The 22,680-nt window shown below is 40.8% G+C and overlaps 1 long non-coding RNA gene across 2 annotated transcripts; it reads left to right on the top strand.

The window, feature by feature from the left end:
- The first annotated feature begins 982 nt into the window (after nt 1–982).
- Nucleotides 983–21,773, top strand: LOC115278685. 2 transcript variants are annotated; one of them, XR_003903033.1, is made up of 4 exons: nt 983–1,109; nt 6,778–6,934; nt 7,306–7,532; nt 21,750–21,773. It is a non-coding gene; the product is annotated as an uncharacterized LOC115278685 (long non-coding RNA). The 2 variants fall into 2 exon arrangements; XR_003903032.1 differs by lacking the exon at nt 21,750–21,773 and adding an exon at nt 8,626–8,676.
- The last annotated feature ends 907 nt before the right edge of the window (nt 21,774–22,680 follow it).

Here is a 22,680-nt window from a genome sequence, read left to right as displayed (position 1 = left end):
ATAATCTGTACATATTAATTCAAAATACCCAAATGGGTAAGGTTTTGGAAAGTAACAAAAAAATGTAGCCATTTGCTCTTATTTATTTATTTCTGGGCTCTTATGAAAATGATTCACTTAATATAGTTGTTAAAGACATAAAGGCTATTGTGAAGAATACCTGAAGAACTTGGCAATAAAACAATTATGAATATCTTCTGAGTTAAAATATAAAATCAAACTATAACGATTTGAATAAGAGATCCACAGGTCATCTTGGGGAGAAATGATGGCTGTAATACTACCCTGGATTGATCATAATTGCCTGAATGTATGAATCGGTCAACAAAAGGAAACTTGGACCACCAATGAAGATGAGCAGGAAGAAACAATGATCATTATTTCAATGTTTAGTTATTTTTGAGAGAGAGAGACAGACACAGAACCAGAGGCAGGCTCCAGGCTCTGACCAATCAGCACAGAGCCTGATGCTGGGCTCAAACTCATGAACCATGAGAGCCAAAGTCCAATGCTTCACTGACTGAACCACCCAGGCTTCCCAATGATCGTTATTTCAGAAGCTGTTTGCCACCAGGTTCACCATTCAAAGGATGTGCGGTATAATGGCAAATATGCATTCAGTCTTTGTCCCCAGTTCCTCATACAGAGCTAACTAAGACCCTATCAGTTTCTTGAGTGGGCATGAGCTTCCTTTGTTACTCACAACAAAATTCTGAGTTATGCTGATGGAGGGATTCTCGAGGGCTTTTAGACAGCCTCTGGGTGGGCTGGTTGCCAGAAACACCAAGATATGGTTAAAAGGTTGGAACTTTCAGTTCTCACTCCTACCCCCCGACTGCTGGGGAGCAGAGAGGAGCTAAGGGTTGAGTCCAATTACCAATGGCCAATGATTTAATCATCATGCCTCTCTAACAGAACTGTCATAGAAACCCCTTAGACAATGGGATTCAGAGAGCTTCTCGGTTGGTGAACAGGTCAAGGCGAGAGGATGGCAGACCCAGGGAGGGCGTGGAAGCTCTGTGCCTCGTTTCCTCACTTCCATCTGTCAACCCATGGATGTCTTCTATTTGACTGTTCCTGTGTGTATCCATTATAACAACCCAGTAAATGTAAGTAAGTGTTTTTTTCTGAATACTGTGTTATTGTAGTAAATTCTCAAAGCTGTAGAGGGGTCAAGAGAACACCTGAATTTACAGCCAGGTTAGGCAGAAGTGCAGAGACCCTGGGGACTTGGAACTTGCAACTTGTATCTGAAGTAAGGGTGGTCTTGTGGAACTGAGCTCGTTAACTTGGGCTGTCTGCATTCACCCAGGATAGTTCGTGTATTAGTCTGCTGAAGCTGCCACAACAACATGGACTGGGTGGCTTACACCATAAAAATTTATGTTTTTATAGTTTTGGAGGCTGGGAGTTCAAGATCAAAGTGCCATCATGGTCAGTTCCTGATGAGACCTCTCTTTCTGCCTTATAACAGCCATCATCTTCCTATGTCCTCACAGAGCCTTTTCCCACACATGTGTGGAGAAAGAGAGAGAGAGAAAAAGAGAGAAAGGGAGAGTCCCCACCCACTGGGGGTTGGGCTTCGGCATATGGATTTGGGGGAACACATTCAGTCCATAACAATTATTGTCTGAGAATTGGAGGATTGGGGTTAGGGAGGATTGGAAAAGACAACCGTGTATTTGGCATCAAGAAAAAAGCCTCTCAGGATGCAAACAAAATGCGTCTTCAGGAAAAGGTCATTTCTTGATCAGGAAAGCATTCTCATGCCCCTTTTAGGGTCTGTATGTTACTGCTCCAGAATTTAGTCTTGAAATATAGATTGAAATGAGAAACAGAGCTGCTCTTCAGCCCCCACTAAGATGGCCCATCCGATACCTCAGTCTCTCAGTTCTCTGTCTTTGCCCTGTAAAACTTTCTTCTCTCTGCCTCAGCCTTGCTCTCTCAAAGTCACACCCAGGACTTGTCACCACCTGACCTTGATCCACCCCAAGTAGTTTACATTCTTCCTAACGGGAAGAGACCTCCAAGGATGCCTCCTCCATGTCCCAATCATCATGTCCCAAATCCTTCTTTGTTTCCTTCTTACCCAACTTGGATTTCATGTCCCCCCCATTTCAGAGACAGCTTTGTCATGACCCTAAACTGCCTTTTCCCTCTTTTCATCATATCCATCTGCAATGATGTACATTCCACCCAACCTTTCCCTGACCAGGCAAAGATTAAACCTTTTTCTAACGGAAAAGTAGAAGGTGCCATTTGGAATATCCGTCAACATCCAAATTTATCCACCCTGCCTGTGTCTAGAAACATCCATTTTCTTTCTTCCTGTTTTTCCTAGCCGTGCCCTCCCTTATCCAAAGCTAACCCCTGTGCCAGTATTTTGATCCTAAGGCAACTAAAATGACCGAGAATCCCCTCTATCTTGTGGAATCACCATATAGATCCATCCCATCATCGTCATTGGCACTTAAGTCCCCCCACTAAATCACATACATGAACCACAAACACATCACTGTCTATACCCCAAACTTTTGCTTTTCTACTTCATAGAAAACTTCCTGAGTAACTGGCTCCTACTGACTGGCTCCATTCTTTACTGTGCCCTCAAGCTCATTTCCCTCCTAGTGCCTTGTGAGCTACTCATCACCCTTTATAGGCACACCCTCCTCTCCACAGCTACAAAATTTCTAGTTCCTCTAGGTCTCTGCACCCTCTGCTCTCCAACCTCAGTGGACATCTTCTGTTATCCCAAGGGACTGAACACCTCTTCCGCCTGGAAGGTTCTGCTGCTGTTCTCTCCTTTCTGTCTGCCTTCTGACCTACCATGCCTCCTGATGGGTGTTGATGTGCCTTCGCCCTCCCTGGTGCCCAGCCTAGGGTACAGACTATTGTTTAATGCTCCTAGAGACCATATTTCTTTTCTTCAGAGTACTAACCTCACTCTGTAATCATATACTCATTTGTGTAATTACTTTATTTAATTCATATTTGAGAATACGGGCTATATGCTTTTTTGTTCTCTGTTGTATACCAAGACTTATCACTGTGTTTGGCACATAGTAGACATTTAATAAACATTTTCTGAAAATGATAGTATGATTATGTAAAAAGGGGATTTTTAAAATTTAATTTTTATTAGTTTTTTTAAAAATGTTTTAATGTTTATTGATTTTTCAGAGAGACAGAGTGTGAGCAGGGGAGGAGTAGAGAGAGAGGGAAACACAGAATTGGAAGCAGGCCCTGTGCTCTGGGCTATCAGCATAGAGCCCAATGCCAAGGTTGAACCCATGGACCATGAGATCATGACCTGTGCCATAGTCAGATGCTTAACTAACTGAACCACCCAGGGGCCCCAATTTTTATTAGTTTTAATAAGAATGCTTCAGCAGTCATTTTATTAAAACTTCTATATGCCATCTTTTATTATTAGAATAAATGGTGCTTCTCTTTTATCTAAACAGCAGGAAAGTATACAAAGTTGCGAAAGTAATATATATGTACATTTGGGTCAAAAACCAACGAACAACTAACTAAACATTAAAATAACCATACAGGGACACCTGGGGGGGGGGGGCTAAGTGAGTTAGACTTTGGCTCAGGTCATGATCTCACAGCTTGTGGGTCTGAGCCCTCTCTGTCCGGCTCTCACGCTCTGTCATCTGTCTCTCTCTCAAAGACAAACATTAAAAAAATAAAATCAAGTAATCCTTCAGATTATGCAACAATATGAATAATTTTTAAAGGAAAACTAAGTGCAAAAATAGGATACATAATTGTACATGTATTTTTTGCAAATAAGGGATTTTGTTATTTTTACATGTACACTGAAGAAGGTAGTTTGGAAGTTTAGGAGCAATGAGAGAAGATAGAGATAGAGATTTTTTTAATGTTTATTTATTTTTGAGAAAGAGAGAGACCATGCACATACACGAGGGAGAAGTAGAGAGAGAGGGAGACATAGGATCTGACAACAGAGAGCCCAATGGGGGTTCAGACCCACAAACTGTGAGATCATGACCTTAGCAGAAGTTAGGCACTTAACCAACTGAGCCACCCAGGCACCCCAAGATCTCTTAGTAGGCTAGTTTTTGCAACAACATGGCAGTGCAGAAATTACCACTAAAGGATGGTCTGTGATGGACCATGGCCAGTAATATTTGGGAGAAGTGCTAGCTGGTCAGTCTGGTTTTTCACCCCTTTCCTGTTTTGAAATTCCCTTATGACACATATTTCCAGAAAACCAGTTGACCAGGACAGTTAAGTGTTCCACTTTTTTGGGGAACGCGTTGGGACTCAGTAATATGACTGAGTGATAAAACAACATAGAGATCATAGTAAGTCGGCAAGAAGTGACTGGGGAGGGGGTTTGAAGAGCAGGACTTTGGAATGACAGACAGTAAATGATAACTAGGACAAAAATTCTCAGAAATATTTTAGAAATAATTGCTTTATTCTATAGTCACACCATATGGGAGCCATGAAGTATTTGGTTTGGATATTAAAAGTAAGGTATTATTAAGATTATAACACAGGATACTCACTTTACACAAAAAGAAAGAATCATTCAAGATTCAAACATTGGTAGCACCTGTGTGTGAAGCCAATAGACTGGAGGATGGTACTCACGACTGTGAAGATAAATGCATCAGGCTATCTTAGTCGGATGCCATTAAATATTCAAATCACTTATTGATTTTCCCTTGATCTGACTCCATGCTCATCCAGCAAACTCCTGATTATATCTGACTTCCCACATAGAACTAACCAAGAGACATTGCCCTTCAGTGTTTATGACAGTTCATTTCTCACTGTGAATTAATAAATCGATGTTCTGATTTTATCCATCGACCTCATGCATGCGTTTATCCTAAAGACGAACCTACTCTCCATTTGCTGTTGGAATCAGTTTCCAAAGCTAACAACGCAAAGAACTAGCCTCTGTACTGTGAAAAGGCTACCGGGGAAATGTCATCCTTCGAGGTTCTTTTCCCAAATCATCTGTCTCTTTTCCCACTTGCACATTTTCTCCATTCATCCACCCTATATACAAGGATCTGTGTTAAAAATATATATTTATTATAGGGACACCTGGGTGGCTCAGTCTGTTTAGCCTCCAACTGTGGCTCAGGTCATGATCTCCTAGTTGGTGTGTTGAGTCCTGCCTTGGGCTCTGAGCTATTAACACTGCTTTGGATTCTGTGTCTCCCTCTCTCTCTGCCCCTCCCCTGCTTGGGCTCTGTCTCTCTGTCTCTCTGCCTCTCACTCTCTCTCTCTCTCAAAAATAAATAAACATTAAAAAATTTAAAAATAACATTTATTTTAGGGGCACCTGGGTGACTTAGTCGGTCTCTTGATTTAGCTTAGGTCATAATCTCAAGGTTTGTGAGCCCCAATTCAGGCTCCACATTGACAGCACAAAGCCTGCTTAGGATTCTCCCTCTCCCTCTCTCTCTCTGTCCCTCCTCTGCTTGTACTCAATCTTTCTAAATAAATAAAATTAATAAAAAAATTTAGTATAAAAATAAGTATAAGCATGATCCCTAATTTTGAGAGTTTATAGCCTTTTGAGGAAGAAGAAATCTTCACAAATACCTTCATTCATTCAGAGTATTTATTAATTGAATAGTACTATATGTTAATGATATAGAAAACAAGTACTAGAATAAATAAAACTATCTTAATGGATTTTTTAATGTTTATTTTTGAGAGAGAGAGAGACCACGTGCGCACATGAGAGGGGGAGAGGCAGAGAGAGAGAGAGAGACAGAATCAGAAGCAGGCTCCAGGCTCCAGCACAGACCCTAAGAGGGACTCAAACTCACAAGCTGTGAGATCATAACTTGAATCAAAGTCGGACACCTAACCAACTGAGCCACCCATACACCCCAAAACTATTTTAAAAAGAAAGAAAAATAACTACATCTAGGATTCCAAACAATTAATTCCACTCTAGCCAGAGAAATCAGTGCTACATGAAAGAGGTGAGCATTGAATTAGACTTGAAAGATGCAAGAGATTTCAGTAGAGAGATTTTAGGAGTGTAGAAAGAGCAGAAAAGAGAACAGAGGAGGGTGGGTTAAGATACTCAAAGTAAAACAATACCACTTGTTATGAGTTGAATTGTCCCTCCTCCTTGCTCCTCTCACTTCATATATTTAAGTCCTAACGCCAGGACCTCAGAATGTGAACTTATTTGGAAATAGCATTGTTGTAGATATAATTACTCAAGTTAGGATGAGATCAGTGGTGTGGGCTCTAGTCCAGTATAACTGGTGTCCTTGTAAGAGGGGCAGTTTGGACATATAGAGGCAGGATGCCATGTGAACATGAAAATAGCTTTCCACACACCAAGGAGAGAGGCCTGGAACAGACCCTCCCCCAAAGCCCTTAGAATAGACCAACCCTGCTGACCAATTGCTCTAGGACATCTAACTGTCCAAGTGTGAGACAACCCATTTCCGTGATTTAAGCCTCACAGTGTTGCAATCATTTGTTACAGCGGCCCCATCAGACTGGCATACCATTGTTGGAATAAGAGTTCCAGATGTAAAACTCATAGAAAAAAAGACGAGATAGGTGTTGGAAGTGGGTTTGTTTGTTTGTTTGTTTGCTCGCTTTTGGTTTTGTCTCTGGTTTGTTTGTTTTTAAGAGCCATAAATATCAAGCATGTTATCTTGAAAAGGTTGGAAAAGGGACCAGAAAATAATTATTTACTAATTCTCTACCAGTTAACAAGTATTGTTAAGTAACTTTATCTCCTTTATTTCTCACAAGAACCCCTGGGAGCAAGTGTGATTAACACAGCTATGAACTGAACACCAGTCATCAGAAGTAATCAATGAACGTGTATTAAGTGAATAAGCAAGCAACGGTGCTTTGTTCTTGCTTTGGCTCAGCCACTATAAAGTCTTCATAATGTGTTTTCTGCTTGGTAGGTTTCTCATAATATTTCTTGAGTAGGTCGCTCAAATGTCCTGACTCTCTCCACAGTTCCTGTTAAATGTGAAAAATAATAAATGTTCTCACTAGTTGAAGGGTCAGTATCTCAAAGAGGAAGATTCATTTCCTCCTGAGTAGCAAGTTCAGAAACAGAACAAATTATATTTTAACCTGAAAAACATATTGTACAACCATAGTTCCTTATATGTCCTAAATGCCTTCTCTTCTTTTAAAGAAAATAAATTCTTTGGTTTCTAATTCATATCCCTCACTAGGGCATGGAGAATATAGCAGCATGACTAGTCTAAGATTCTATCTCCCATAGTCCTTTGTCTTTTCTAAGACTCCTTTGTTTTTCTTAAGCCTGTTCACCTGGAGACAATGGTAATGTAGAGCTGCCCAGATCACGGTAAATCCTGTTGCAATGAAACAAGAAGAGATAAACCCTCACATCCAGACAAGGAAAACCACTGACTCTACATCTTTTCCAAGAAGCATCATGGAACTTTGTGGTTCAGTCCACGTAGCTCACCTATACGATGTACATTTCTCAATAGTGCTAGGAAGAGGTGCTCAAGACAGAGTCACAGGTAAGTAAGCACTCCTAAATAAATAACCAACTTGAACCCAAGCCGAACCCTAACTACTCAAATGTAAACCTTGCTGTACCCTTAGAAAACTGATAGGAGTACTACCACATGAGAGACTAGAGCACCTCCTTGGAAAAGAAAGAGTGCACCTCAGAGGAAGAGGAAATGGAGGTGCTAGGATTTAAGGATCACTGAGAGGGAAGGACATCTTTCAGCCACGCCTGGGGCCTATTCGTCAGTGTGTCTCCACGTGTGGTCACCAGATGCTCCAACTAAGTCCTAGTGAAAGAAGACCGCCACACAAGGAAAGCATGAACAAAGGGCTGTGCTAACGTCACTATGGAGTCATAGTGGCTGAGATAGACACATCTCTTCCTTTTAGATCTCAGGGGACACCCTTTCCTGGAGACACCCATGCCTCTCTGAGGGGTGCTTGCAGATGGGAGTGGTACTGAAGAGCATTGGGTGGTAGATTGGACAAGTGCAGTTTGGTACTTGCCTGGCCCTTGTGGCCTTCCCGTCACACTAGACTTCTGTTTGCTTCTGGAACATGGCAGTTCTGTTCTTTCCCAAGAGCCTTTGCCCCACTGCCCACCCTGGAAGCCCATTCTCTGGGTCTTGGGTGGCTATTCTTCCCATTATTCAGGTTTCTTTTTTTTTTTTAACTTTTTTAAATGTTTTTGTTTATTTTTGAGAGAGAGAGAGAGAGAGAGAGAGAGAGAGAGAGAGCGAGCAGGGGAGGGTCAGAGAGAGAGGGAGACACAGAATCTGAAGACAGGCTCCAGGCTCTGAGCTAGCCATCAGCACAAAGCCCATTGCTGGGCTCGAACCCATGAACCGTGAGATCATGACCTGAGCTGAAGTCGGACGCTTAACTGACTGAGCCCCCCAGGCACCCCATGGTTTCAACTTAAGTGTCAGTCTTTCAGAACATCTTTCTCCAGCTTCTCCACCCACCAGCCCAGCCCCATTGTATGAGAACTGTTTCACTTCGTAGTTCTCACATCACTTACACTTATGACATTTTAAGTGTGTGTCTACTCTACACGTGTTATGTTTACTTATTGCATTTCATCATCCATCTCTCTCCCAGTGAACATGAGCGCCAAGAAGATGACCCTGCCTATTCCATCACTTCTTTGTATCTCATGCCTAAAACAGTATTTGGCAAAAGACGAGCTCTGGATAAGCACCTATGGCTTGCATGCGTTCTGACTCTGGGACAGGTGTGCAGGAAAGCCATGGACTAAAAATGCATGGGAATGAGCTTATTTTGTTGGTATCTGGGTATAAACTGAGCATCTAGAATAATCTTGGGACTCAAGGTGAGCAGGAGTTTAAAAGACAAGGCAGAGTCATTGGTGATGAGAGGAGCCTAGATTCAGTGGCTCATTTGCATCCATCCTTCAGTCATTTCCTGCACTTGGGCAGTACAGAGAGACAGCCATGCTCAGACAGCCCAACCTCCCCTGTGGCAGGGGTCCAAGAGCAGCGGGGCACATAGTCTTGGACAGACAGTACCTTTCATCTCAGTCGAGTGGCACTAAGTAAGCACCTCCTCGGAGCATGCCTGCACCTCCCTTGCTAACACTTCTTCATGCAGTGGTTGCCATAGCACCCACCTGCCTGGCTGACGTCTAAATATAGTGATAAAAGATTTCATCTGCTCTCAACTCCTAAAAGACAAATTTGAAGAGCAAAGAAAAATAAATGTTTCTGGGCCATTATTTCTTTGAGGGGAGGGGGGAATACCTTTTCATCATTTTTGTTAAGACATAAGAAAGAGCGATCGATGGTTTTTATTTATATGTGAGGTTATTTGTTGCATTTTCTATTGATGTTATACTAGAGTTTGTTTTTTTAAGATCATCAGCTATTTTGGATGTGGGGGTGATAAACAACTATGTTCTAGAATGACTATTTTAGTAATTCTCGAGTAGGTATGACATACATGGAAATAACTCAAGAGAAACACCTTGTGATGACTCAAAGCATTTTAGGCTGAGGGGAGAAAACACATATTAAGGAGAAAATGAGGGGGTATTTGTTTACCTGAAGGCATAACCAAAAGAAAAAGGAAACACTATATTGTTTCGTGGCCACAGTTCAACTTTCAATGTATTATATGGCACTTCAGTTTAGGAGAGCCAAGATGACAATCCTTTGTAATGCTTACATTATTAAAAGGCCTTTGAATACCATATAAGAATTTGTCCCCTTTTCCAGAATAATGAGCAACAACTTGAACTTTGAGAGAACTCACAAAATGTAAAGCTTTTAGAAAAAGATATAGTGTACGAAATCATAAAAGTACCAGTTTGACTCTGGAGTCATAAACTGTTTGTTCATGTAAAGCAGGTTGACTTATTTTAAAACCAGCCACTTTGAACAACAGGTCAAACAAGTTCTCTCTTTCTCTAGGGAGATTCCTTCCCCTTGACGTGGTTTGCATGAGAGCCCTGTGCTCTTAATCAGGGGAATGAGTGCTTCTGGCTGTGGAAGAGGGCTCTGTCTGCTCATCCTTCATCTCTGGGCTCCCCGGGAGCATGCCACACAAGAAGGACCTCTGTAAGCCAGTGTGGTGCCTTTGGTGGATGCTGACAGAATCTGGACAATTGTCCCTTGGAAGCTAGCATCCTGACAATAAAACGGAGCTGGGCTAAGGCTGAATCCGCGTTTTTCCAGCTCTAACATTGGTGGACACCATGCCGACTAGTAGAGAAGAGTTTACTCAGGCTGTGTGCCCTGGGGAGTCTAGCTCCAAAGCCTTGGAAATTAATGGTTTCAGAGGTAGAGAATAGGGCTGGGAGCCATGCTTATCAACAAGGCATGTGTGAAAAGATCTTAGAAGGTGCTGCTTGCTCTCAGTGCTGCCACGTCTCGAAGCGGCACCCCTGTCTGTAGCCATACAAAGTCTGGAAGAGCAAGCCATTGGGCGCTAGCCTTACTCACATCTATTGCTCCAAACACTGCCTTCCAGGAGCTCTTTTTACACAACATTCTATTTAAAATGGCTGCCTCCGTGGCGAGCTAAGTGGGCACAGTGTTCACATGAGGACCCTATGTCTATCTTCCTTTCTAGACTCAGTAGGGTCTCCTCCATTTTCCCCACATGAACCAAGTGCTCGGCTGCTCCAAAGTTCTTTCTATCCTAAAACAATTCTGAAAAATTGATTTCCACTAAGGTGTCAATCATATAGTAGAGTTCAGCATCAAGGAACATCAAAGAGTGTTTATTTTTTTAATAGTTTATTGTCAAATTGGTTTCCATATTACACCGAGTGCTCTTCCCCACAAGTGCCCTCCTCCATTACCACCACCTCCCTTCCCCCTCCCCCTTCAACCCTGGTTCATTTTCAGTATTCAATATTCTTTCAGGTTTTGCGTCCTTCTCTCTCCCCAACTTGTTTTTTTTCCCCCTTCCCCTTCCCATGGTCCTCCATTAAGTTTCTCCTGTTCTCCTGTTAGACCTATAAGTGCAAACATATGGTATCTGTCCTTTTCCACCTGACTGATTTCACTTAGCATGACACCCTCGAGGTCCACCCACTTTGCTACAAATGGCCAGATTTCATTCTTTCTCATTGGCATGTAATACTTCATTGTATATATATACCACATCTTCTTGATCCATTCATCAGGTAATGGACATTTGGGCTCTTTCCATGATTTGGCTACTGTTGACAGTGCTGCTATGAACATTGGGGTACATGTGCCTCTATGTATAAGCACTTCTGTATCCCTTGGATAAATCCTTAGTAGTGCTATTGCTGGGTCATAGTGCAGTTCTATTGATAGTTTTTTGAGAAACCTCCACACTGTTTTCCAGAGCGGCTGCACCAGTTTACATTCCCACCAATAGTGTAAGAGGGTACCCGTCTCTCCACATCCTCACCAGCATCTATAGTGTCTTGATTTGTTCCTTTTAGCCATTCTGACTGGCATGAGGTCGTATCTTAGTGTGGTTTTGATTTGTATTTCCCTGATGATGAGTGATGTTGAACATTGTTTCATGTGCCTGTAGGCCATCTGGATGTCCTCTTTGGAGAAGTGTTTATTTATGTCTTCTGCCCATTTCTTTACTGGGTTATTTGCTTTTTGGGTGTGGAGTTTGGTGAGTTCCTTGTAGATTTTGGATACTAGCCTTTTATGTGACCTGTCATTTGCAACTATCTTTTCCCATTCTGTCAGTTGCCTAATAGTTTTCTTGAAGCTTTTTATCTTCATGAGGTCCCAAGAGTTCAGTTTTGCTTTCCTTTCCCTTGCCTTTGGGGATGTGTCGAGTAGGAAATTGCTGCAGTTGAGTTCAAGGAGGTTTTTTCCTACTTTCTCCTCGAGGGTTTTGATGGTTTCCTGTCTCACATTCAAGTCCTTCAGCCATTTTGAGTTAATTTTTGTGTATGATGTAAGAAAGTGGTCTAGTTTCATTCTTCTGCATGTTGCTGTCCAGTTATCCCAGCACCACCTGCTAAAGAGACAGTCTTTTTTCCATTGGATACTCTTTTCTACTTTGTCAAAAATTAATTGGCCATATATTTGTGGGCCCAGTACTGGGTTCTCTATTCTATTCCATCGGTCTATGTGTCTGTTTTTGTGCCAATACCATACTGTCTTGATGATGACAGCTTTGTAGTAGAGGCTAAAGTCTGGGATTGTGATGCCTCCCATTTTGGTTTTCTTCTTCAATATTACTTTGGCTATTCTGGGTCTTCTGTGGTTCCATACAAATTTTAGGATAGCTTGTTCTAACTTTGATAAGAATGCTGGTGTAATTTTGACGGGGATTGCATTGAATGTGTAGATTTCTTTGGGTAGTAATGACATTTTCATAATTTTTATTCTTCCAATCCATGAGCATCGAATGTTTTTCCATTTCTTGGTGTCTTTTTCATTTCTTTCATAAATTTTCTATAGTTTTCATCATATAGGTCTTGTATATCCTTGATTAGGTTTAAAGAGAAATCAAGAAACTGATCCCATTTGCAATTGCATGAAAATGTTTATTTTTGAATAGATAAATGAAGAAATCAGTTAATATTTAATCCAAAGACCTAAATTGCTAATTACCACTGTAGCTGTTTCTCAAAGTGTGCACATAGACATTAAATTGTCCTATGTATGCAAAAGGTTGAGTGCAGGAATTAGTCATATTAACTTCAGCCAGAGGAAAGTCATGTAGGAGAAGAAGAATGAAGCCTGTGGACTTGATAAAGAATGAAAACAAACTTTGGGGGATGTCTCAACAATCAGCATCTTCAACTCCTATTGTTTTCTTCTGTGATGTGTGAATTGGTGCATCATTAATGAAGCCAACTGTACCTCATTGATTGCCTTATGAATTTAAGATAATGGAGTTTCTGTTTTGAGGGGGGTGGGTGTGAGAAGAGAAGAGGAAGAGGTAAGGTGAATATGAGCAATGTGTTGAACTCCTTTGCAAACTCTTCTGCCAAATCTATCCAGATCCTCAGAGGGGGAGTTAACGGAGTTCTGGGAATTGGGTACAGCTTAAACTCCATCAGACCTATACTGTGGTCGGTATTCTGGGCAAAGGTGAGGACTCAGGAGCAACATCTACCATAAGTGCTCTAGGAGCCAAAAGGTCAATCAAGTCAAAAATGATTTCTCTGCTTTAGTCGGTTCTTCCTCCCCCTGACACCTGTGAAGCAATCTTGCAGTAATTCTCATCCCTGCCTGAGCATTCTCCCCACTAAACCACCTCTCCCCGCCAGTTAGATCACATCCATTCAGGCTTCTGTCCATTCAAAACCTGTTTCAAAAACTCTAATTTGTATCACTCATTTTCCCTAACTGCAGTCAGAGACTGTTGTACAATTGATATACCTCCCTTTATATAATTCTCTGGCTCTTTTTTTTTTTTATAGTTTTGTGTCCCCACTGCATTGCAAGTGCTCTTAAAGTCAGGGGTCATTCCACTTTCCTTTAAAAAGCACACGCTAAGGGCCCCTGGGTGGCTCAGTTGGTGAAGCATCCAACTTTGGCTCAAGTCATGATCTCATAGCTCATGAGTTCGAGCACCACATTGGGCTCTGTGCTGTCTGCTTAGGGCCTGGAGCCTGCTTCAGATTCTATGTCTCCCTCTCTCTCTGCCCCTTCCTTGCTCACACTCTGTGTGTGTCTCTTTCTCAAAAATAAATAAACATTAAAAAATTTTTTTAAGAAAATAGAGCACAGTCTAAAAGCTCATCTCCCCATGAACTGGTAGAAAAGACACTGAAAAAAAGTACATGCAAATAGATACATGATTATAAATTGTGACCGGTGAAAAGAAAAAGAACCAAATATGAGCAAACCAGTATTGAGAGAAGCTTAGTGATGGAGGGGGAAATTGATAGAAGATAATGTAGCACAATTAATCAAAAGGGTGCACCTGGAGGGTCTCAGAAGTCACTACCACGAATCTAAGGTTTTATTCTAAGGACAAAGGAATCCAAAGAAAGGATTTAGGCAAGAGAGTGCTATGATGTTATATTCCCATCACATATTTCTATGAAGCAATCAGCTCAACGTTAGACACACAGCAAAGTTTATTATTCCATCCATGTGGAAGAAAGAATGGGGAGTAATGCTGGTTGAATGGAGTTAGCACTGCAATTACCTTTAGGGAGACACGTGCCACAGTGACCCTTTACTATTACAAATGAAGAAACACTAGAGAAAGCTAAAGCCTGCTGTATTACATTCCCTTTTCCCCTTTCCATTAGAAATTTTGTCATCTTAAGTAATCTGGCCAATTTACATCAATGTATATTTAGAGTCCAATCACTATTCCTGAAGAAATCTTATTTTGGAGAGGAGTTTTTTTTTTTTTAATCAAGGAGTGATTTTTAACATGTTTAGATTCTTTATGAGTTGAAGCAACTTATGTCTCTGTCAGCTGAGGAAAGAGACGCAGATACATAAAAAGTACATTACCTTCTCCATATGCTTTTCAAAGATGCAGCTTCTCTAAAATCACATGGAATGGATCACCAATATCTTGAAGCCTATCCCTGAACCTGCTCAAACATACAGATCAGTTGTGATGACTTCTTTCTTCATTCAGTCAACAAGTAGATATTAAGCATGTATGTGACACCTAGGGTCTTGCTCTACGCATTGTTGGGGCAAAATCCCCAGAATGGTCGTAATTTTAGAAATGCACAGTGCTACTATATCTTTGCCTTATTTATCTTGTGGATACTGGATGTAATTTCCATTGTTACTGTGTTTGAATATAAAACTGAATGTTAAATTTCATATCCATTGACCTACAGCTGGTGTTCGGCTCACAAGGGGAAAGAATATATCATTTTCTAAATGAGCTTTCAGTTCATGGAAAATCATTTTGAATGTTGGTGTTTTCCATTTTCCTTTGCACCTTACTAGTCTTTGGGGTGCAACAGACCTAATATTTGTGTTCTCGGTCATTGGGTTGTTATATAACTACTGTAATATTTTGACAGCGCTTTATTTCAGGGGTAAAATATAGTGGCTGTTTGCTAGCATCTTTGAGGCAAGATGAAGCCTCACAAGGAAAAAGAATACTTTTTTAAGATGGTCAATGCAGCTTTCAAAATTAAAATCCCATCTTTTTTACCCTCACAAATGTTTTTTTCTTCTAACCCTATTAGAGCATTTTTCTCCTTGAAAATGATGTGGAATTTAGGCATAAATGACAATTATACCTTTTGGATACTGTCTTTATCTCACTAGCTCAAAACCATATTTGGTCATTCACTGGATTAATGTATTTAATGATATTATCTTATTTTTCAATATCTAGTAATCCTGCACATTTGATTTTGTATTGAAACTTTCACTCGACCCGAGATAATGCTAATGAGCATGTAATAATTCATTATAGCATCGTGGTTAAGAGTGAGGTTTCTGGAGACACTGGATTTGGGTTAGGGTTAGGGTTAGTATTGAGGTTCAAACTTGGGCTTTTTCACCTTCTATCCATTCTTTACCACTTAGAGGAAGTTATTTAACTTAACTGTAGCTGAGTTCCCTTGTTACAAAAAGGGAATATTAAGAATGCTTAAATTATGTCATCGTTTTACAGATTCAATGCTTAAGACATACTAAGTGCTCAATGGACACCTGGCACAGGGGAAGAACTCAATATAATTAGTTGTATTTCGGTCAAATAGAAATCTGAGGACAATGCCGGCATGAGTCAGGATTTCTTTAGGAGAAATGGTTCTTTCAAAGTATCTGTAATGACTGAGAAGGAAGAGTGTGCCGTTGGGCAGGGCCTTGTCCCCTGCTCCTCATCCTGCCAGTCCTGAGTTTCAGGGAGGGCACCTGGGACAAGTCCCTGCCCCCCACTGGGGAAGGCAGCTCTACCTTCCAGAGGCACCCTGCTTACGCGGAAGGGCCCACTGAAGTGCGAGGAGATTCCAGTTCAGCAGAAGGAGACCGCAGTGTAAACCCATCCAGAGGCATTTAAAGCTTATGGAGTGGGGCGCCTGGGGGGCTCAGTCAGTTAAGCCTCCGACTTCAGCTCAGGTTATGATCTCACCTTTCATGAGGGCAAGCCCTGCATTGGGTTCTTTGCTGTCAGCACAGAGCCTACTTCAGATCCTCTGTCTCCTGCTCTCTTGCTGCCCCTCCCCCACTAAAGTAAATAAACAGTAAAAAAAATCTTAAAGTTTAAGGACTTGGAAAGTCAGGTTTTTCTGGGCTCCCTACTGCTGAAGCACAGCAGACTTTGAACTGAAACCTGTATTCAGATTCCAGTCATGCTTTTCATCCAGCAACTGCCTGCCAGGCCACCATGTCCAATGGAACAGGGATTTGAAAATGCATCCATAGGTACTGTAGTCACTGGAGATCCTAATGCCTCTAAAGGCAAGATGCCAAAGGTCAACGACCTTACACCTTACACTGGCGTTCATTTCAGATTGGCCAAAGAGCTCAAGCAAATTCAAACCTAACCACGTACACACACGTAAACACTGAAAGAATGAGAGAGAGAGAGAGCAAGGAAGGAAGGAAGGAAAGAAGAAAGCCATGGGCATGTCAGAACTTTTCTATCCTGACTCCTTATCCTGAGAGTGCCCTCTGGGTTTTGTAACTGTTCTTAGAATTGACCTTCTAAGATTTGGGGTAGACTTGCATTTATTATCTGTCTACGGTCAGCTGGGTACTGGAACTCCTGGAATAAACTGAGGTCCTTCTGAGGAGGGGGAAAAGGTGTCTGTCAAGATAGGGAAAGGAGGAGAAGACAACATTTGTGTCCCACACGGTTTCCTCTGCTAAGTTGGCATGAGTTGGTTTGTCTGTCATTCACTGTGCATTCCTTAGCTGCCTTTAATGTCACCTAATTCTAATCAGTTTAACATATCAGGAAAGGAACTGTGCTCAGATGTGCAAACGATCTTCCTCAAAGGCAACATATTATGTTTAAGAGAGAAATTTCTTTTTGAATTTAGAAGTATCTGTGACCCTCAGGGAAAGGTAACTACGTCACTCAAGAAGTGTCTTTCTGGGGCGCCTGGGTGGCTCATTCGGTTAACCGGCTTTGGCTCGGGTCATGATCTCACGGTTCATGGGTTTGAGCCCCGCATCGGGCTCTGTGCTGACAGCTAGCTCAGAGCCTGGAGCCTGCTTCGGATTCTGTGTCTCCCTCTCTCTCTAACCCTCCCCTGCTCGCACTGTCTCTCTCTGTCTCCCAAAAATAAATAAAAAACATTTAAAAAAAAAGTGTCCTTCTGGGACTTGGGTGTGTCTAAAAAGCCCAAGGTCATTTTCCAAATACCCTCTCAAGAGTCAGGGAGGCAGACACTTACCTTTAGAGGGTGTATGGTCTCACTTAGGCCAGTGGAGTTCAATTTTAAATAATGGAGCACTGGACTGTTTCCTAAAGAATATGGCAAGTTTTTTAAAGAATTCATCTACCTTTAAAAGTGAGAGAAATGTCAGTTGTTATAGCTCAAGCACTGAAAATAACTCCTGATGTAGATAGTAATTCTCAGATTTAGTTTTTTAAATGAGAACACTGAGGCACCAAACTTAAATGATTCTGCGTTACTGTTCAGGATTGCATCTGTCTCTTATACTGAATGTGGCTGTGGCTGAGGGAAGTGATAATGACGACCAGCTCAACTAAATTCTGGGCAATGCTGGATGTTTTATAGGTCCTGGGCAACTTACAGGTCTGTCTTCTCCAAAACTCTAGGAGTTGGTACAAAAGTTCTAGGAGGTTTTTCATATTTGTTTCATAAATTAAAGAAAAAGCACAGAGAATGTTTTGGTGGCAGAAGTAGGATTGAACGGGGTACCTGTCTGTGTAGTATGAGTTCCTAACAGCCGATACTTCCCCAAGGCAAGACACAGAGCTGCAGTAACCAGCCTTGGGTAAGTGAGCAGGGAGGGAAAGGAAAGAGGATGAGAGAATTGTCTGAGGAGGGCAAATAAGTGGTAGAACCAGAGAAAGAATGATGCCCTCAGATAAGAAAAATAGAGGTTTGTGGAAGCATACTGAGAGCGAGTTGGAAGAGGCAGAATATGGAAATGGAAATTTTTCAATCACAGAAAAATGATCTGATTCCTAGAGAAATAAGTTACCTAAAAGAATACATTTTTATATTCACGCAACACCCATCCCCCAATTCAAAGAAAAGGAATATAAGAAAAAGTCAGGAAATCTGCAAAAGTATCACCCACTTTTTCTCTTGCTGATCAGCCTTCTCCCAGTGAGAGCTGAAAATTCTGGTGCCTGATCCTGGGGCTTGTCCGTTAAGACATGGCTTCTCGTTCTGAAGCAGAATGCAGTATCTCGTGTGAGCTTTTGACCTAGTTTATTCCCATTGTCAGTGAGAGACTGAGCTATGGCAAATCCAGGACCTCCCCATTGTGATCAATTTTACCATACTTTGATGAAACATAAAGTTCTCGGCCACCCTCGGCCACTGAGTATCCATCTGCATTTGGGAAGAACTTTTGGAAAGGCTCTGTGGTCAGGAACTACTTGAGCAGAACATACAGAAGAGAATAATTATTTTTCAGAATGTTTAATAAGTTTATTTATTTATTTTGAAACAGAGACAGAGACTGAGGGCAAGCAGGGGAGGGGCAGAGAGAGAGGAAGACACAGATTTTAAAGCAGACTCTGGGCTCCAAGCTGTCAGCACAGAGCCCGATGCAGGGCTCAAACCTATGAAATGTGAGACCGTAGCCAAATTCAGATACTTAACCAACTGAGCCACCCAGGTGCCCCAAGAATAATTTTTATAAGTAGTTACTCTGGTTAAATGCTACCCTAAGTACCAATAGTTTCATGCTATACAAAACATCACATTATTTTGGGATTAAAGCAATAGACAAAAGAAGAAAGAAGTGATCTGGTTGATGAGGCATCTAGGGACTTTTTCTACCACTGAGATTCCAGGAATAAAATCTTGTTTAATTGACAGATCATGCCACAGCTCAAGGGGATAAGAACATCTTGCTCTGGGCTTAACCTGGATTTGCAACACCATTTTTTTTCCTAATAACTTTCCCCCTGGCCCATCTTTTCCTCTTAAGAACAACCTTCATATCCAATGAAAAAAAGAATTTTAAATCTCCTTGGACAGCTGGGTACGGTAGAAATTTCATTGAATTAATAATTCTGGCTTTCTTCCACATTAATTCTACAGGCCTAACAAAAATTTCAGAGAGGAAAGCTCCATGACTGGAGTAGCAGGGTAATTTTAAATGAACATCAAGAAAATGAGTGACAAAGCACGTTGATCTGGTTTAGAAAATGTTTCTACTATAAATATAAATGTATAGAATACAGGTGTTTATGGAGAAATATTTTACAATACCAGAAATTATTTTCAGTTTCCAATGCACATATCAAGAATTCTGCACTCTCTATTTTATTTTTAGTTTTGGTTTTATACAGTGGTTGTCAATTCTACTACTTCTCATTTATCATCCACACATACATATAATATTCTTCTGGTTAAGAGGAAGGAAAATATATTGTCCCTTATCTCAAAGCACCTGTGTTTGCTTTTGCCATTAATTAACTGAATGGCATAGATGTCAAGTTTAATATAATCACCACCACCTAGCTGCTCATATACCTTGAAAACCAATTCACTGATGTGCTGAGTCTACTGATCTAATGAACAGTTGGGTCCCTTGGTAAGTACACTCTACCAGAATGGCCATGCCTCGATGATGGTATTGTCACCTAATCAAAAAGAACGTAAAACCTAAATCCATATAGTTTTTCTTCAAAGAATGATAACCCAATGAAACCCAGATCAGGATTTTTAAAAGTGATGTCTGAGGGAAAAAAAGACATAACTAAGCAAGACATACAAACAGAGATGGCACTTTACTCTCCACCAACATCAGACTGCCCATGGTTCTCTGCATGCCTGAGGCAATTTCTCTCTTCTTGTCTTTGCTTATTCTGGCTTTCTCCCCAGCTGGGATAAACTTCCCTTTTCCAATCTTCTTAACTGGTTAAGACTCATTTATGCTTTTAAAATTTAGCTCAGTTGTCATTTCCTTCTGATGGTTTTCCTTGTTCACCCTTGATTTTACCTGTAAACTTTATTGTTCTCCTGTTTTCTGTAACTCCCAACTGTCCTTGCATATTCTCTTGGAGCCCTTCCTCACTGTTTCCTAAGTCTGTCTTCTCACGTCTGATTCACCCACTAGAGTTATATATGGTTCATAAATGTTTGTATCATAAACACCTAATGATCATTAGGTTGGATTAGTGCCTGAGTTAGGTAATAACCTACAGGTAATAAAACATAATTTATTCATATGTGATTTAGTGATCTTCATTTTCTAATAGCTTTACAGGAAGGGATATAATTACACTAAAGTTTGAGACTAATGTAGAAGATACTGTAACTCCATGAGAGCAAGAAAAATGACTTCTTCATCTATATTCCTAGAATCTTAGCATAGCAGCTAGCACCTGAAAACTGTTTGTGAAATAAATGAATTTAAAGGCAAATGAGTCAGAACAATCCAGAAAAAGTAACATAAACAGAAGTAGATTCTTTTAATAGATAACCAAGACTGACAAAATTTTGGAGAGGTGAAGTGAGTGGCTTAAACAATGGACATGTATTTCTCATAGCTGGAAAGGCTAAAAGTCCAAGATCAAGAGTCTAGCCAATTAGGCTTCTGATGAGACCTCTCTTTCTGTCCTATAGATAGTTTATCTTCTTGCTTTGTCTTTAAATGGCTTTTGTTTTTTTGTTCTTGCACACGGAGAGAGAAAGGAAGTTCTCTGGTGTCTCTTATTTAAGGATGCAAATCCTGTGAGCTCAGGCCCCATTCTTACAATGATTCAGAAGTCATCAAAACTGACCTTTCCACCATGAAGCCAGAAGGCAAGACTGGTTCCTCCTTGATTTTGAGGGGTACATAAACCTCTCTGGTTTGAGGAAGAAAGTATACCCTTGCTGAGGGCCTCAGAGCAGGATCCTCACAGAAAGCCGTGTGGGTAGGATGCTCCCAGAGCCCAAAGGGGTGTGGCCACTCTGAAGACCTGAAAGGTCAGGGCTACTCTGAATCTTGTCGGTGATGCTGCCACCCCTGGGAGCCTGGAGTGCAGACCATTGAACCAAAGAGGATTATTTTCATGCCTTAAAATCTAATGAAATTTGCCTAGCTAGGTTTTGGACTTGCTTGCTTGTCATCAAAGGGATGACAGAATTTACCCTGTTCCTCCTTCCAATTTCTCCCTTTTTGGAAAGGGAATATCTACAGTGTGCCCATCCACCATTACATTTTGGAAGCACACAACTTGTCTGGTTTCATAGTTTCACAGCTGGAGAAGAATTCTGCCTCAGGATAGACCATACCCAGAGTTTCACCCATATCTGATTTAGATGATATTTAGATGAGACTTTAGAGTTGATGCTGGAATGAATTAAGATTCAAGGGTTGTTGGAGTGGGATGGATGTATTTTTCGTGTGAGAAGGACATGAATTTTGGAGGGCTGAGGTGGAATGTTTTGGACTGAATATTTGTGTCTTCTTAAAATTCATATTTTGAAGCACTAATCACTAGTGTGACTATATTTGGAAATTGGGTTTTTAAGAAATAATTAAGGTTAAATGAGGTCATAATGGTGGGACCTTGATCCAATAGGATTCATGTCCCATTAAGAAGAGACATCAGAAAGCTCATTCTCTCTCTCTCACTGTCTCTCTCTCTCTCTCTCTCTTTCTCTCTCTCCATGCACACAGTGAGGAAAACCCATGTGAGCACACAGCAAGAAGGTGACCATCTACAAGCCAGGAAGAGAGCTCTCACCTAAAACGAATCAGCCAGCACCTTGCTCTTGGAGTTCCTAGGCCTCTGGAACTGTTAGTAAATAAATTTCTGCTGTTTAAGCCATATGGTCTGGTTTTTTTTTTGCTATGGTAGCTTGAGATACACCAAAAAAAAAAAGTTTGAGATATACCAAGCAACAACAGCAACAACAACAAGCCCAGAACACTAAAATTAAAAAACCAGGTATAAGAAAGAGATGACTTTACCGAAACAAAAAGGATTATAAAAAATCATTACAAAAACTATTTGCCAACAAATTGAATAGCTTTAATGAAATTGACAACTTCCTAGAAAAACACAAACCTTCATGACGCAAGAAGAAATAGAAAATCTAAACAGATATTTAATAAGTAAAGACTGAATTAGCAATAGATTGTTTAAAATGACCCACAAAGAAAATCCCAGGTCTAGTTGGCTTTACTAATTAATTACATCAAATATTTAAAGATTTTAACACCTAGGGGCACCTGGGTGGCTCAGTCGGTTGAGCATCCGGTTTCAGCTCAGGTCATGATCTCACTGTTTGTGGGTTTGTCAGGCTCTGTGCTGACAGCTAGCTTAGAACCTTGAGCCTGTCTTCAGATTCTATGTCTCCCTATCTCTCTGACCCTCCCCTGCTCATGCTGTCTCTCTCTCTCTCTCTCTCAAAAATAAATAAAAACATTAAAAAATTTTTTAAAAAGATTTTAACATCTATACTTCACAAGTCTTTCCAAAAAAAATAAAGAGAAGGAATTACTTCCCAACCAATTCTAGAAGGCTAGTGTTACCCTGATATTAAAATCAGACAAAGATACCTCAAGAAAATGAAACTACAGAATTTTCTTTATTAATACAGATGTA

This window comes from Suricata suricatta, chromosome 15 (assembly GCF_006229205.1).
Source record: "Suricata suricatta isolate VVHF042 chromosome 15, meerkat_22Aug2017_6uvM2_HiC, whole genome shotgun sequence".
NCBI lineage: Eukaryota > Metazoa > Chordata > Mammalia > Carnivora > Herpestidae > Suricata > Suricata suricatta.
This window is presented reverse-complemented; position numbering and strand designations above follow the sequence as displayed.